Source organism: Lepus europaeus, chromosome 3 (assembly GCF_033115175.1).
Source record: "Lepus europaeus isolate LE1 chromosome 3, mLepTim1.pri, whole genome shotgun sequence".
NCBI classification, from domain to species: Eukaryota; Metazoa; Chordata; class Mammalia; order Lagomorpha; family Leporidae; genus Lepus; species Lepus europaeus.
This window is the reverse complement of record NC_084829.1, coordinates 91,122,869-91,139,271: the sequence shown is the minus strand read 5'-3', so window position 1 is coordinate 91,139,271 and position 16,403 is coordinate 91,122,869.

Sequence of the window (16,403 nt, the reverse complement as noted above, 5' to 3'; positions counted from 1 at the left end):
AAAACACATATTTTGCATGATAAAATCTCAGTGATTTCTAATATGCAAAAAATAAACATATAAAGTATTTTTACACATTAAGAAATTGAAACTTACAAATTCTTAGTCATCACCCAAAAGTTGACTCATATATCCTTCCAAGGGAAGGGATTTGTGTCTCCATGAAGACAAGATTATCTTTTTTTTGATAACTGGAAATACCAAAGTAATAAAATGTCCAACTTTCTTAATCAATAATTAAATATTTCAGTATTGAAATTATTTAACATTTTAATACTTTCTAATAAAGGCAATTTATCAATAACTAATTATAATCAAAATATGCTATACTCAAAATTACAGCAGTATGAAAAGAGGAAAAGGAGAATGAGTGATGTGTGTTCTCAAGTAAAAAAGCTTAAGTTGATGTGTAATTACTTGCACTCATGAAGCAAAGAAATAGCAATTAAATGTACAACAAGGTGGAGCTGAATTTAAAAAATATTCTAGGAAATAGAATTCTCAGAGAAGCAGCAATGAGATGTTGGTCTTGAAATAAACATAGGCATAATAAAACAAGAAAAACCAGTGGCAGCCAGGAAAGTCAGCCAAGGGAACAAGTATTTTAAAAGAATCAGAAATGAAAATATTTAATGTAGAAGACAATAATATGATCTAGAGACAAAAAAACTTCAGAAATGATAATAAATAGATGCTATTATATTAATTTATATACTCCATCAATATCCAGTTAAAAGAGACCATCTGTTTCCCATTTTTAAATTCTGTTTTATTCTTTATTTCCTCAAAAGTAAAAAAAGAAAAAAAAAGCTAGTCTGTCCTTCTTTTTACTAACTAGCTCCCTATGATTTTGTATATTTTTTAATTGAAATAAGGGAACTTCAGGGACAAGATTTTCATTGCATTATTTTTAATTTTGAGATTCATTTTTCCCAAGCAAGCTTTTTATTTAATGAGTACAAATTTCATAAGTACAGCTTTAGGAAAATAGTGATTCTTCCCACTATACCCATCCTCCCACTTCCACTCCCACTTAACCATTTCCCCTCTCTCCCATTCCCAGTCCCATGCCCCATTAAGATTCATTTCCAATAAACATTATATACAGAAGACCAATTCTATACTAAGTAAAGATTTCAACAATTTTCACAAACACACAACAAAAAAAACTGTTTGAGAACAAGTTTTACAGTTAATTCTCATAATAAAATTCATTGAGGACAGAGGTCCTGCATGAGAATTAAGTGCACAGTGATTCTTGTTGTTAATTTAACAATTAACTCTTATGTTTGATGTCCGTAACCACTTGAGGGTCTTGACATGAGCTCCCTAGGCTATGCAAGCCTTTTGAATCCACAATCTCCATCAGTATTTAGACAAGGTAAAAAGCAAAGTGGAAGTTCTCTCATCCCTTCAGAGAAAAGTAGATCCTTCTTTGATGATCACTTCTTTCCACTGGGGTCTCTCTCACAGAGATCCCTCATGTAGGACATTGTTTGCCATAGTGCTGGATTTCCATGCCTGGAATGCTCTCATGGGCTTTTCAGCCAGAATAGAATGCCTTAAGGGCTGCTTCTGAAGTCAGAGTACTATTTAAACTGATTGTCATTTTATGAGATCACTGTGTGGACTGCTTCCCCTATTGGAACATTCTCTCTTTTTTCTTTCTGTCTATTATTATTTCCAGACAGTTGATCTTATTTATATGAGCCCTTAAAAACTTAATTCTATATGTTCACTTTAACACTTAATATGGTCACTTTAATACTTAAGATGATACTTTGACACTCAGCTTAATGGGATTTGGTGTCCCATGGCAAGTTTGTAAGATGTATAGTTCTGCATACATACCTGTGGACTTACTTATAAGGGTACAGTTTAAAAACTTGCCATGAGATTCATTTTTAAAAAGATTTATTTATTTGAAAGGCAGAGTTACAGAGAGAGAAGGAGACAGAGAGAGAGAGAGAGAGATCTGCCATCCACTGGTTTACTCAATGCCTGGAGCTGCGCCAGTGTGAAGCCAGGAGCCAAGAGCTTCATCCAGGTCTCTCACCTGGGTGCACGGACCCAAGAACTTTGGCCATCAGGCCATCTTTTACTGCTTTCCCAGGCACATTAGCAGGGAGCTGGATTGGAAGTGGAACTTGAACTGATGCCCATATGGGATGCTGGTGCTACTGCACCACAGTGCTGGCCCCAAAGGATTCCATTTTTAAATTATGTCAGAATGTCGAAGCTGGTGATTTTGAGAAACTAATAGTGCAAATAATCTGATCACATAAGCAGAGGAATTTGGGATATGCTTTTATCTATGGATACTCTAATTGATATGAAAATAATATGATCACAGAACAGTGACAAAAAGAAAAAAAATGTCTTTGCTAAACTTGCAAGCTATTTAAACACTAATAATAATTTTTGCTCAATCTCTTCTAAAAACATTTCTATGGTTCTTCAGTTTGAAAATGTTAATAACATGATCAGGTATTATTGATAGAGCTTTTGCTCAGCATGGCAGAGAACTATTTATACAAACAATTCCATATATTATACCTCTTCTCTGAAAACTCTTCAGATCTCTTTATTTTCCTTTACTAACCTCTTAAGCTTTGACCTCTCTATTGCTATCGTGTGAAACTGATGTTTTAAGATGGCTATTTCACCCTTTGATCAATTTACAACATCTCTGTGATATCTGAGAATAATACCTCTTCTTGTCAGTTTATTTTACGAATCCAATAAGTATGTCCAAATTGCAGTGCAATGTACTCATGAGTTCGGGTAAGTTAATACATTTTTATAGCCACTACTTCTATAAAACATAGAAAGATTTCCAACATCCTATATTCAAAGTAGCCTTTATCCGTCCATTCCAACCACTCCTGTGATGCTTCCATTTGTCACAAGTATTCTCTTTTTCTTAGTTGGATTTTCAAATGAGCAAAATCATTCAGTGTGCACTCTCTTTATCTGGCTGTTTTTAGTGAGGACATTATTGCTGAGATGCATTCAATTTGTTGCATGTCATCACTAGTTCATTACTTTTTATTGCTAAGCACTATTCCATTTATGAACATATAATTATTTGTTTATTCATTTAACAGCTATATTTATATTTTTTCCAGTTAAGTGCTCTTATTACTAAAGCTGCTATGAATATTCAAGTGCAAATGTTTGTGTGGACAAATGTGTTCACTTCTTTAAAAACCAAATGGAGTGGTGGCTCTCATGTTAAGTGTATGTTTAATTTTATTAGAAATTATCAGACCGGTTTCCAAAATGTTTATATAATTTTACAAATTCATGAGCATTTACAAGATTTTCAGTTGTTCCACAAACTTTCCATCATTTGGCTATAGGCAGTCCTTTATTTTACTCTCTCTAAGGGTATGTAAATATTATATGTTCTGGAGTGAATAAGCACATCTTTGCTGCTAATTGACATTAATTATATTTTTACTAACTTTTTGACCTTCCTTGTATATCATTATGTGAAATATCAATTTCTAAAAATGTTTTGCTCATTTTCCTAGTATCTTTTGATTTTTTATTAACTATTAAATAATGTAAATACTACAAACAACTGTGAGTCCCATATATGGATGGAATAATTCTCTATGTCTCTTTATCTCTCTGTCACTTTGACTTTGAAATAGATGAAACATAAACTTTAAAAAAGAATGTATGTTTATTGTCATACTCTTAAAATGCTTGCTTATATTATCCACATTCTGTACTTTGTGCATCATTGCCATGTAACAATTTGTTATAATTCTGAAACTGTTATTTTCCTGCTTTACTGTCAATGATTTTTTAAAAAGATTTATTTATTTGTTTGAAAGGCAGAGTTACAGAGTGGCAGAGGCAGAGAGAAAGAGTTCCTCCATGTGGGAGTTCACTCCCAGATGGCCACAATGGCCGGAATTGTGCCAATCTGAAGCCAAGAACCAGGAGCTTCTTCCATGTCTCCTATGTGGGTGCAGACACCCAAAGATTTGGGCCATCTGCTGCTTTCCTAGGCTACAGCAGAAAGCTGGATTGGAAGTGGAGCAGCCGGGACTTGAACCAGCACCCATATGGGATGCCAAGGTGCCAGCCCCTATCAGTGATCTTTGAAATGAAAATATAATGAAAAAATTTTGATTTTAAAAAGTATATTTAGTGATATATTTGGCATTAGATATCTATATCAAATCAGATCTATGCAGCCCCAAATTTCCCATTGATATTATTATTATTCCTGCCTGAAAAACTTCTCTTTTTAGCTATGATGTTTGAAAATAGTTTCTGGTTTCTAAGAATATTGTATTATTTATCTGAAACTGACAGAAATACAGACTGCACTCTCCTCTACTGGCACATCCCCAACTGCCTCTGATAACATAGGAAGCTGGGAGAAAGAACCACAGCCAGATATCAAACAAAAGCACTCCCACATGGAACATGGGAATCTTAACTTGTGTTTCAACCACTAGGTCAAACGCATGTCTCTGTTTTCAGGTTTTGATCATTTATAACAAACCTTTTTTCATTCACGTATTTGAAAGATTTTTTTCATGGACATAGAATTGTGAACTGATGATTGCATTTACTATCAGTATTTAAAATAATTTCACTTTATGTTCATTGCTTCCCTCCCTTCCTCTTTTCCTTAATCTCTACTTCTTCTATCCTTTCTTTCTTTTTTCCTTTAATTTTTACAGTAACATAATTTCTATTTACTTTATAATCACAGGCTTAATGTTCCTCTAGCCATAATGTTCAATAAATAAAACTAGAAGGACAAGGTCAGCATTTTGGCATAGCAGGTAAAACCTGAAGTGTTGGCATCCCATATGGGCACTGGTTTCTGCCCTGGCTGCTGCACTTCTGATCCAGTTGCTTGCTAATCTACCTGGGAAAAGCAACAGAAGATGACTCAGTGCCTTGGGGCCTGCACTCTTGTGGGAGACATGGATAAAACTTCTGGCTCCTGGCTTCTGGCTGGCCAGCCCCGGCCATTGCAGCCATCTGGGAGAATGTACCAAAAGATGGATGATATCTCTCTGTCTCTCCCTCTCTTTCTCTGTTACTCTGCCTTTCAAATAAAATATATCTTAAAAAAAGGGGGGTAGAGGATCACTGTTCCACAGGAATACAGACAAGGATTATAAACAATAATCAAATAATAAGATGTCAGTTTCATCCTTATACATTGTTTATTTTTGCATTCTGAATTAACTATTACATATCAGAGAAAGCATGCTATATGTCTTTTGGGGACTGGCTTATTTCACGAAGCATAATGGTCTCCACTTGTATCCATGTTGTTGTAAAAAGACAAAATTTCATTCTTTTGATGACTAAGTAGCATTCAATAGTATATACATACCATAATTTCTTTATCCAGTCATCAGCAGATGAACATCTGGGTTGATTCCATATCTTAGCTATTGTGAATTGAGCTGCTATAACCAGGGGGTAAGATAACTCTTTTATATTCTGATTTCATTTCCTTTGAGTAAATTCCTAGGAGTGGGATGGCTGAATCAGAGGAAGATTCTGATATGATACTCATTTATATCTTTGTTTCTATGAATATAATTTGTCTCCACATCTCCAAATGCTTTTAACATTTTCTGTTTATTTCATTTGATTTTCAGCAAATTGATGATGATGTACATTGTGTGATTTCTTTGAAATTTTCTACTTGATTGGAAAGAACGGGCTATCGAAGAAGGAGGTACCTTTCTCTGAAGGGAGGAGAGAGCTTCCACTTTGATTATGGCCTTGTCTAAATAGGGTCGGAGTTTTTTTAATTCAAGAGGCTTCCATAGCCTTGGCAGCTCATGACAAGAGCCTCGGCTGATTACTGATGTCATAAATAAGAGTGCCAAGTGTTAAATCAACAACAGGAGTTACTGTGCAATTACTCCCATGTAGTATCTCTGTCCTTAATGTGTTGTACTATGAGAATTAATGGTAAAACTTGTCTTCAAAAGGCACTTTATACATTTTGTGTCTGTGTGGGTGCAAACTGTTGAAATCTTTACTTAGTATACACTAAGTTGATCTTCTGTATATAAAGATAATTAAAAATGAATCTTAATGAAGAATGGGATGGGAGAGGGAGTAGGAGATGGGATGGTTTACAGGTGGGAGGGTGGTTATGGGGGGAAGAACTGCTATAATCCAAAAGTTGTACTTTTGTAATTTATATTTATTAAATAAAAGTTTTATTAAAAAATTTCTACTTGTGTATCATTGAAATTTTTCATATATAAATTTAGAGATTTCAAAAAATTAAGAATTTCTTCAAACATTTCATCTCAACTTCCTTTTGTCCTTTACTGAATATAATTGTTCATATTTTTTATAATGTTGTGGGTTTTTTTTTTACGTGCTTCCTTTTTAGATGGTTTATTTGGTTATACCTTCACTTTCCATTATCTTATCCAGGTTAGTTTTATTTTATATATTTTTCAGTCTTAAATTTTGGATTTTTCTCTTATTATATCTTCCATTTATAATCTCATGTACTCTCATCTCCCTTCTTCAAAGTATAGTGTATTTAAAATAGCTTTTATGATCATATCTCCTAACACATAAAATATGTGAGCTGTATCATAGGCATATTTTTTATTTTTTATTAGAAGAGTACTTCAAGTGTTTCATGGAAAATGGAATTAAAGATAAGTTTATTTTGATGCATGTAATTAGAAGATTTACATAGGTGCAAAACCTTTTGAAATTTAAGCATTGGTGTTTCATAAAATGGATATTTCTAAACTTTTTAAGAATCTTCACGTGCATTGTTTCAAATTTTTTCATCAAAATTAAATTTTCTTTTAATCCTGCCTTTCTGGCTTTTTAAAGTTCCCCGGAGCATAGGAAAATAATGACATTATCCAGCCCACATTTAATCTTGTCATTTTCCCAAAATTTTCTGAGCATAGTCTAAATTTTAAAGTACATTTTCATTTTTCCTCAAGATATCTGGAACACAGAAAACTCATTATCATTAAAATGTTTACCAATTACTTCATAATTAAGGTTATACTATTTAAATTAATTGAGCAATTTACATACCAACTACTTATGTTCAATAATATGTTGTAGCCTCACTTAACTTTAAATCGCAATTTTAGGATCAATGAACATGAAATGTAGTTCTTACTGTCACTAAATACCATATTTTTTCTTAATTTGTGAGAACTAAATATATAGAGTACAAAAAATAATAGTATATGTGAGTGGAATTGACATCTTGAGATTTGATTATTACTTATAGCCTTGTCTATACTCCTGTGATCTTTCTTTCTACTTGTTTGTTATTTAGTGGAGGGAAGGCAGTGGAGGATGGCCCAAGTACTTGGGCCTTGCACCCGCATGGGAGACCAGGAGGAAGCACCAGGCTCCTGGCTTCGGATTGGCCATTTGGGGGGTGAACCAATGGAAGGAAGACCTTTCTGTCTCTCTCTCACTGTCTAACACTGCCTGTAAAAAAAAAAAAAAAAAAAAATGAATGCACTAACTAGTTAATAAACACATTTATTCTACCTATATACTTCTGACTTGTTTGGGTATTTACCAGTATTTTCAGAGTTATTTTTTTGTTTTTGTTTTTGACAACAATACTGAAACACTTCCAAATCCCCTGAAAATTAAAGGAAAATTGTTATATTAGGTATTTAAAACATTAATAGCTGTTAATTAAAAATGATTAGTTATCTTTGAGAGGAGGAATATTGATTTAATTCTACACTTTAAAACAATTAGTCTAGAAATTCAGATGCCAGTTAAGATACACGAATCCCATATTGGGGTACCAGATTCTGATACCCACCTCCATGTCTTAACTCCAGCTTCCAACTAATGCAGACCCTGGGAGCAGCAGTAATGGTTCAAGTAATTGAATTCCTGCTACCCACTTGGGAGACCTGGGTAGATTTCCAGACTTGTCGCTTCAGCCCCCAATCATTGGATATACTTGGGGAGTAAATCAGCAGATAGAAGCACTCATTCATACACACATATTCTCTCTCTCTCACTTTCTGCCTCTTAAAAATTTAACTAATTAAAATGAAGAAAACTTCCCAGTTATCCACTGACAGCTCTCCACTCATCAAAACCCTTGACTAGTTCCCCATTTTCCTCAAAATAATCAACAAACTGCTTAACACAGCCCTTTTTCTGGCTCTAACTAGACAAACCAGCTAGTAAGCTGACTTTTCTGTGTTAGCTTGTGGACCTTCTTCCCCAGTCACTGAGGACTGTTGTCATTACCTGGCTACTAAATACGTCCTCAGACACCTGCACCAAATTCCTTATCCTATACAAGTTGTGCAAGTTACCGCACATAACTTATATTTGTTACTGAATTTCTGTTCATTGAAAAAAAATCATTATTCACTATGATTACCAAAATAAGACTCACAAAATTACAAAAATAGCATTCCAGACAAAGCTTAAAGACAGAGATCCTACATAATATTTTTGTAGGCATGGAAAGCCAAGATACCATGGAAAAAAAAAGACCTAAATGAAAGATCTCTGCGAGTGAGTTCCCAGTGGAAAGAACGGGGCCATCAAAGAAGGAGGTACCTTTCTCTGAAGGGAGGAGAGAACTTCCACTTTGATTATGACCCTATCGGAATAAGATCAAAGTCAGCGAACTCTAAAGGCTTCCATAGCCCTGGCAACTCATGACTAGAGCCTAGGGAGATTACTGACGCCATGAACAGGAGTGTCAAATTGTTAAGTCAGCAACAGGAGTCACTGTGTACTTACACCCCATGTGGGATCTGTCCTTAATGTGTTGTCTAATGTGAAGTGATGCTATAACTAGTACTGAAACAGTATTTTTATACTTTGTGTTTCTGTGTGGGTACAAACTGATGAGGTCTTTACTAATTATATACTGAATTGATCTTCTACATATAAAGATAATTGGAAATGAAAAAAAAACAACCTGGTGTTAAATTGGAAATGGCATAGAAAATTAATTAATTTTAAAAAAATATTATGTAGGATCTCTGTCTTTAATGTGCTGTACATTGTTATTTAATGCTATAATTAGTACTCCAATGGTAGTTTTTTCACTTTATGTTGCTATATGGGGCAAACTGTTGAAATCTTTACCTAATATATACTAAACTGATCTTCTGTATATAAAGAGAATTGAAAATGAATCTTTATGTGAATGGAAGGGGAGAGGGAGCGGGAAAGGGGAGGGTTGCGGGAGGGAGGGAAGTTATGGGAGGGGGGAAGCCATTGTAACCCATAAGCTGTACTTTGGAAATTTATATTCATTAAATAAAAGTTTAATAAATAAAAAAATAAATAAAATATGAAAAACATGTATGTTAGAGGCAGTAAAATATATGTGTAATTTTACTAATAATTCCATATTCACCAAAAATTCAATATATTCAAAATAAAATAACTTTATCTACGGATAATTTTCTGTTGTTTCCCCTTCTCTAATATACTGTTCATCTAGTATTTCTTCCCCTTTGCTGTATTACTCCACATCTCTCATCAGTAATCAAGCTGTTTGCCTTCCTCTGTCCTCTCTTCCCAGTATATTTGCTCTCCATTCCTTGTTGTTTAGTTGTTGTATTAGACTTTTGATATTGCTTACTTTGGATAAAAAAGGAAGCTTTTGATATTGATTCCTTTGAAAAAATAATTTTGGACATTCCAAGTTCAGATTAGTCAATACTTCTAATTCCTGATATGGATTCCATGTATTTCCATTTTTGACATGTATCTTATGTTGTCTTTGACCATTTATTTGTTCATATCGAACATTAAAAAATAAGCTTTATGGGATTGTATTAGAATCCCCTGGCACGTTTCTAACTTCACCATTTGGGGCAAGTCTGATTGAACATGTCCCAAATTGTACATCTCCTCCCTCTCTTTTTCCCACTCTTATATTTAACAGGGATCACTTTTCAGTCAAAATTTAAGCACTTAAGAATAATTGTGTGTTAATTAGAGTTCAACCACCAGTACTAGAACAAAAAAATAGTAAAATGGATAAAGTATTACATTGTACATCAACAGTCGGACAAGAGCTGATCAATCCCATCAAGGTGGCATGTACAAATGCCATCTCACTAGTCCAACTGATCATCTTCAGTTCACAATTGATCACACTGATAGGTCTAAGAGTCAAAGGGATCATACAAACAAGACTAGCGTCTGCTTATACTAACTGATAGAATCAAAAAGGGAGAGAATGATCCAACATGCGAAGCAGGAGACACAGCAGACCCATAGAATAGCAGATGTCCTAAATAGCACTCTGGCCTCAGAATCAGCCCTCAAGGTATTCAGATCTGGCTCAAGAGCCCTTGAGAGTATTTTAGGCATGGAAAGCCAAGACACTCTGGCGAAAAAAAAAAAAAAAAAAAAAAAAACTAAATGAAAGATCTCTGCGAGTGAGTTCCCAGTGGAAAGAACAGGGCCATCAAAGAAGGAGGTACCTTTCTCTGAAGGGAGGAGAGAACTTCTACTTTGACTATGACCCTGTTGGAATAAGATCAAAGTCGGTGAACCCTAAAGGCTTCCATAGCCTTGGCAACTCATGACTGGAACCTAGGGAGATTACTGACGCCATAAACAAGAGTGTCAAATTGTTAAGTCAACAACAGGAGTCACTGTGTACTTTCGTCTCATGTGGGATCTGTTCTTAATGTGTTGTCCAATGTGAAGTAATGCTATAACTAGTACTGAAACTATTTTACACTTTGTGTTTCTGTGTGGGTGCAAACTGATGAAATCCTTACTTAGTATATACTGAATCGATCTTCTGTATATAAAGATAATTGAAAATGAAAAAAAAAAAACAACTTGGTTTTAAATTGGACAATGCATAAAAAATTAATCAATATTTTAAAAATATCATGTAGGATCTCTGTCCTTAATGTGCTGTACATTGTGATTTAATGCTATAACTAGTACTCCAACAGTATATTTCACTTTGTGTTGCTATGTGGGGGCAAACTGTTGAAATCTTTACTTAATATATACTAAACTGATTTTCTGTATATAAAGAGAATTGAAAATGAATTTTGATGTGAATGGAAGGGGAGAGGGCGTGGGAAAGGGGAAGGTTGAGGGTGGGAGGGAAGTTATGGGAGGGGGGAAGCCATTGTACTTTGGAAATTTATATTCATTAAATAAAAGTTAAAAAAAAAAAAACAAGCTTTATGGGAACAAGGGAAGGCTGGAACCTGGCACTCATTCATGTATTAATTGTTACTTAAAACTCAATAACAGAGTTTCCTAGATGGTGGAATAGCGACAGGGTGTCTGATATAGGCTAAGCGAAATTAATAAAAAAAAAAAAGTGGAGAAAGTACACTCTCAGGGTAAAGCTACAGGGGAAACTGCAGTGAGAGGCCCTGTGAAAGCCCAGAACCGAGTGGATGGTGCAGACACGCAGCAAGGAGCAAGAAAATAACAAAGAAATCAGCAGATTCAAACTGAAAAAAAGCACCTGCCCTTGCAAATCAGGTGAGGTCAAACGGCACCATGCCACTGTTGATATAGCTGGAGGGAGAGCCTAGTGGACTGCACCATTTTTGAATCCAGCCTGGATCCCTTAGGGCATCAGGGCAATTATTCACCAGGGGAAGGTTGGAAGCCGTATACTATTCTCTCTCCTCTACCCACCCTCCTTGCTAACAGCAACCTGTGGCCAACTGTGGGAGGACTGCAGCCATTTTTTAGACATAAGCAGCTAGCAGCTGCTCCAGCTCTTATGCACACACCCAGCAACTATTGGGGATGTTCTCCATCCAATCAGCAGGGACAACCACAGCAGTTCAAAGGCAACAGGCAGAGACAGTCTCCATTTTGCCAGCTGCACTCACAGGCAATGGATGGGGAGGGGGAGCTATGCCTTCAGAAAGGAAGTGCTGCCTGTGGGACTCTCCTACATGCCCAAAACAATTGTAAAGCCAGCGGGGCTGGGGCCTGCAGGTATTATGCATATCTGTGCCCCAGAGATTTTACCAGAGAGAAGAATCCAACTTCCCCACTGACTTTGAGTCTGACTGGGAGAATCAGGCTCATTATAGTGGGACAGAAGACATGAGCAGCAGCTCTTTGAATACTTCAATCTCCCTGCTCCCCAGGACAGGACAGGCTAGAGGCATGAAATGGTCCCTCTTGTACTCCTTGACCATTAGAAACCTGAGTGCTGAGACTGAGAAAACACTGTGACTGCATGAGAGGAGGCAGGGTGTAGTTGGTTTGCTAGGCCATCACTGAGTACTGGGGCACACTCTCAGAGCTCCTTGGTTGGGCAGAGCAGCTCATAGTAGAAGGAATCATGCTCACAGGGAGGACTATGCAGATCACATGCATGGTTCATACGGTGGTGCAGATGAGTGTTGAACACACTGAGGACTGATACCTGGGCATTCCTCAGCTTGGAGGAGAGAAAGTAAGGCCTTGGTCACACAGAAGTGACCATCCCTATTCATCTTGTTAACCAAAGGAAGCTAGCATGCCCAACCTGGTGTTAACTTGGATGCTTGCCCTACCCTGGAGCACTAACTATACCTCCCTGACAGGACCCACCACACACCTCTTAGTAATCACTGATAGTGCAGACATTCCACTAACCCACAGAAGCATAGTTCCAAAAAAAAAAATCAGTGAAAAAAAAAAGGAATAAAACAATAAACTCTACAAATGCATAAAAATAAATGCAAAAATCCAAGAAAAAAGAATAAGGAAGACACAAATGAACCCTCCCCAAAGAAATTGAGGAAATGGAAGAAGCAGAATTTTTTAAAAAAAATCATAGGACTACTCAAAACCAATCTGAAGCAAATCCACAAGCTAAAGAAAGCCATATATGCTATGAATGAAAACATTTCCTATGAAATTGAGATTTTGAAGAGTAATCAAAATGAAATATTGAAAATACTAAAAAATGCAGTGGAAAGACTTAAAAATAGAGTTTTGGTCAGGTAGAAGAATATTCTAGCTAGAAGACAAATCTCTGGAAATCAGTCAGACCAAAAAAAAAAAAAATCAACAACAACAAAAAAAACCAGGAAGAAATTAGAAAACATAAAACAACATTGGATACTATCAAATGACATACTGGTCTTAAGAGTTCCAGAAGGTGTGGAAAGAGAGATGGGACTAGAAGTTCTATTTAGTGAAATAATTACAGAAAACTTCCCTAATTTGAGAAAGAAAGGAATGTCCAAGTAGAGGAAGCACATAGAACTCATAACAGACATGACCAGAAAAAATCTTCATGACACATTGTAGTCTAACTTTCCACAGTAAAGCATAAACAGAAGATTCTAAAATGTGCATGAGAGAAATACCAGATTACTTTCAGAGGACCTCCAGTTAGATTCACGATTGACTTCTCATCAGAAACTGTACAGGCTAGAAGACAACGGCAAGATATAGTTGAAGTCTTAAGAGAAAAAACTGCTAACCTAGAATAATGTAACCTGCAAAGTTCTCACTTATGAATAGAGGTGAAATAAAGAACTTCCATAACAAACATAAATTGAAAGAATTTGTCACCACTCATCCAGCCTTACAAAAGTTGCTAAAGGATGTACTACATACAGAAATACAAAAAGAAAGTCATCACCATGAAAGAATGTGAAGGCCAGAAAATCTCCAGTAAAAGTACAAAAGAAATCCAAAGTAAACGTTTAGTAATATTCATAGAAAAGAGGCAGGGTCTAGTAGTTACTCATCAATAGTTACCTTGTATGTAAATAGCCTCAACTTTCCAGTCAAAAGATACGGACTGGCAGACTAGATTAAAAAACAAGACCCATCTATTTGTTGCCTACAACAAACACACCTCACCAACAAAGATACACGTAGACTAAAAGTGAAAGGATGGAAAAAACATATTCTGTGCTAATGGAAAGCAAAAAAGGGCAAATGTGGCAATCCTAATATTAGACAAAATAGACTTTAACACAAAAAACTGCTAAAAGAGACAGAGAGGGGCACCATGTAATGATTAAGGGATCAATACAATAAGAAGAGGCGACTATACTAAATGTATACACACCCAATTACAGAACACACAGATATTTAAAAGAACTGTTAATGGATCTAAAGAGAGGCATAGACTCCAACACATTAGTAACTGGGGACTTCAACATCCCATTTTCATCAGTGGATAGATCAACCAGAGAGAAAATCATCAAAGAAAGAACAGAGTTATTCACTATTATGGACCAAATGGATCTAAATTATATCTACAGAACTTTTCACCCCACAGATTTCAAATACGCATTCTTCCCAACAGTGCATGGAACGTTCTCTATGATAGACCATATGCCATTCCATGAAGTAAGTCTCAGCAAATTCAAAAGAAATAGAAATCACAATATGAATCATCTCTGACCACAATGGAATGAAGTTGGAAATCAACAACTCAAGAATCTCTAGATCATATGCAAACTCATGAAGTCTGAACAACATGTTTCTGAATGAACAGTGTCATAGAAAAAATAAAAAAAAAATTCTGGAAACAAATGAAGATGACAATGCATCATATCAAAATTTATGGGATACAGCAAAAGCAGTGTTAAAAAGAAAGTTTATAGCAATTGGTGTCTACATCAAGAAACTGAAAAGTCACCAAATAAATGAGCTGTCAGTGCATCTCAATACATCTAGAAAAAAAAAAACAACTACGTTCCAAGTTAGTAGGAGAAAAGTAGTAATTAAAATTAGACAATAAGCAATATTGAAACAAAAATTAATGGAAAAGATCACTCAAATGAGGAGCCAGTGTTTTGAAAAAATAAAGTTGATACACCAATTTCTCTATTACCAAAAAAAGGAAAAGACATAAATCAATAAAATCAAAGATGAAAACAAAATAGAAATTTAACAATTGATACCACAGAAATAAAAGAAGAATCATCAGAAATTACTACAAAAAATTGTATGCAAACAAATCTGGAAACCTAGAAGGAGTGTACAGAGCCCTAGAAACATACAACCTACCAAAATTGAGTCATGAAGACATAGAACATCTAAACAGACTAATGACCCAGACAGAGATTGAATCAGTAATAAAGACTCTCTCAACAAATAAAAGCCTAGGTACTGACAGCTGCATTTCCTCATTCTACCAGACATTTGAAGAACTAATTCCAATCATTCCCAAACTATTCAAAACAACTCAAAGGGAGGGTATGCTCCCAAACTCCTTCCACAAAGCCAGAATTACCTTAAGTTATAAACCAGAAAAAGAAATAACAGAAAAAGAGACCAATTTCCCTGAAGAACATAGAAGCAAAAATCCTCAAGAAAATACTAGCCAATCGAATCCAACAACACATCAGATAGATCATTCACCCAAATTGGATTTATCCCTGGTATTCAGAGATGGTTCAACATCTGAAAATCATTAACAAACTAGCAAACTAAGGAACCTAAACCATACTATTACCTCAATAGATCCAGAGAAACCATTTAATAAAATTCAACATCCTTGTATAATGAAAACCTTAAGCAAATTTGGTATAGAAGGGACATTCCTCAACATAATCAAGGCAATTCATGCCAAACCCATTGCCAGCATCTTGTTAAAAGGGGAAAAATTGGAGGCATCCCCATTATAATCTAGAACCAGACAAGGATGCCCACTGAAGCCATTGCTAATTAATGTAGTCCTGGAAGTTTTAACAGAGCCATCAGGCAAGAAAGAGAAATCAAAGGGATACAAATTAGGAAGAAGGAAATTGAATAATCCCTGTTTGCTGATGACATGATTCTAAGGGATCTAAAAGATCCCATGAAGAGGCTATTGGAATTCATTAGATTTTAGTAAAGTAGCGAGATATAAAATCAAGACACAAAAATCAATAACCTTTATATGCACAGACAATTCCATGGCTGAGAAAGAACTTCTAAAATCAATCTCTTTCATAATAGCTACAAAAAGAATTAAATACCTTGGAATAAATTGAACTAAAGTCATCAAAGATCTCTATGATGAGAATTACAAAACATTAAAGAAAGAAATAGAAGAAGAAACAAAAAAATGGAAACATATTTCATGTTCATGGGTTGGAAGAATCAACATCATCAAAATGTCCATTACTGCAAGGTGTCTGGCACATAACAAATCTTTCCAGGGAGATGAATCAATTAATTCACAAGCTTTTATTGGGATTCTGCTCCTGGGCGAAGTTCCCAGGTCCCAACAGGGCGGGGGCCGAGGAAGTTGCACATCAGAGGTTGGGAGGGCTCCTTTTATAGATACAGGCATGGGGTTGAAGGTTGAGGCAGGTCTGATCCTCATTGGTTGACCTTTAGGCACCCGTGGGGACCTTGAAAAGGACTTTTCTTCCCCAGAAGTGCAGGTAGGAACTCTCCATTCCCGGAAGTATAGGCCTTCC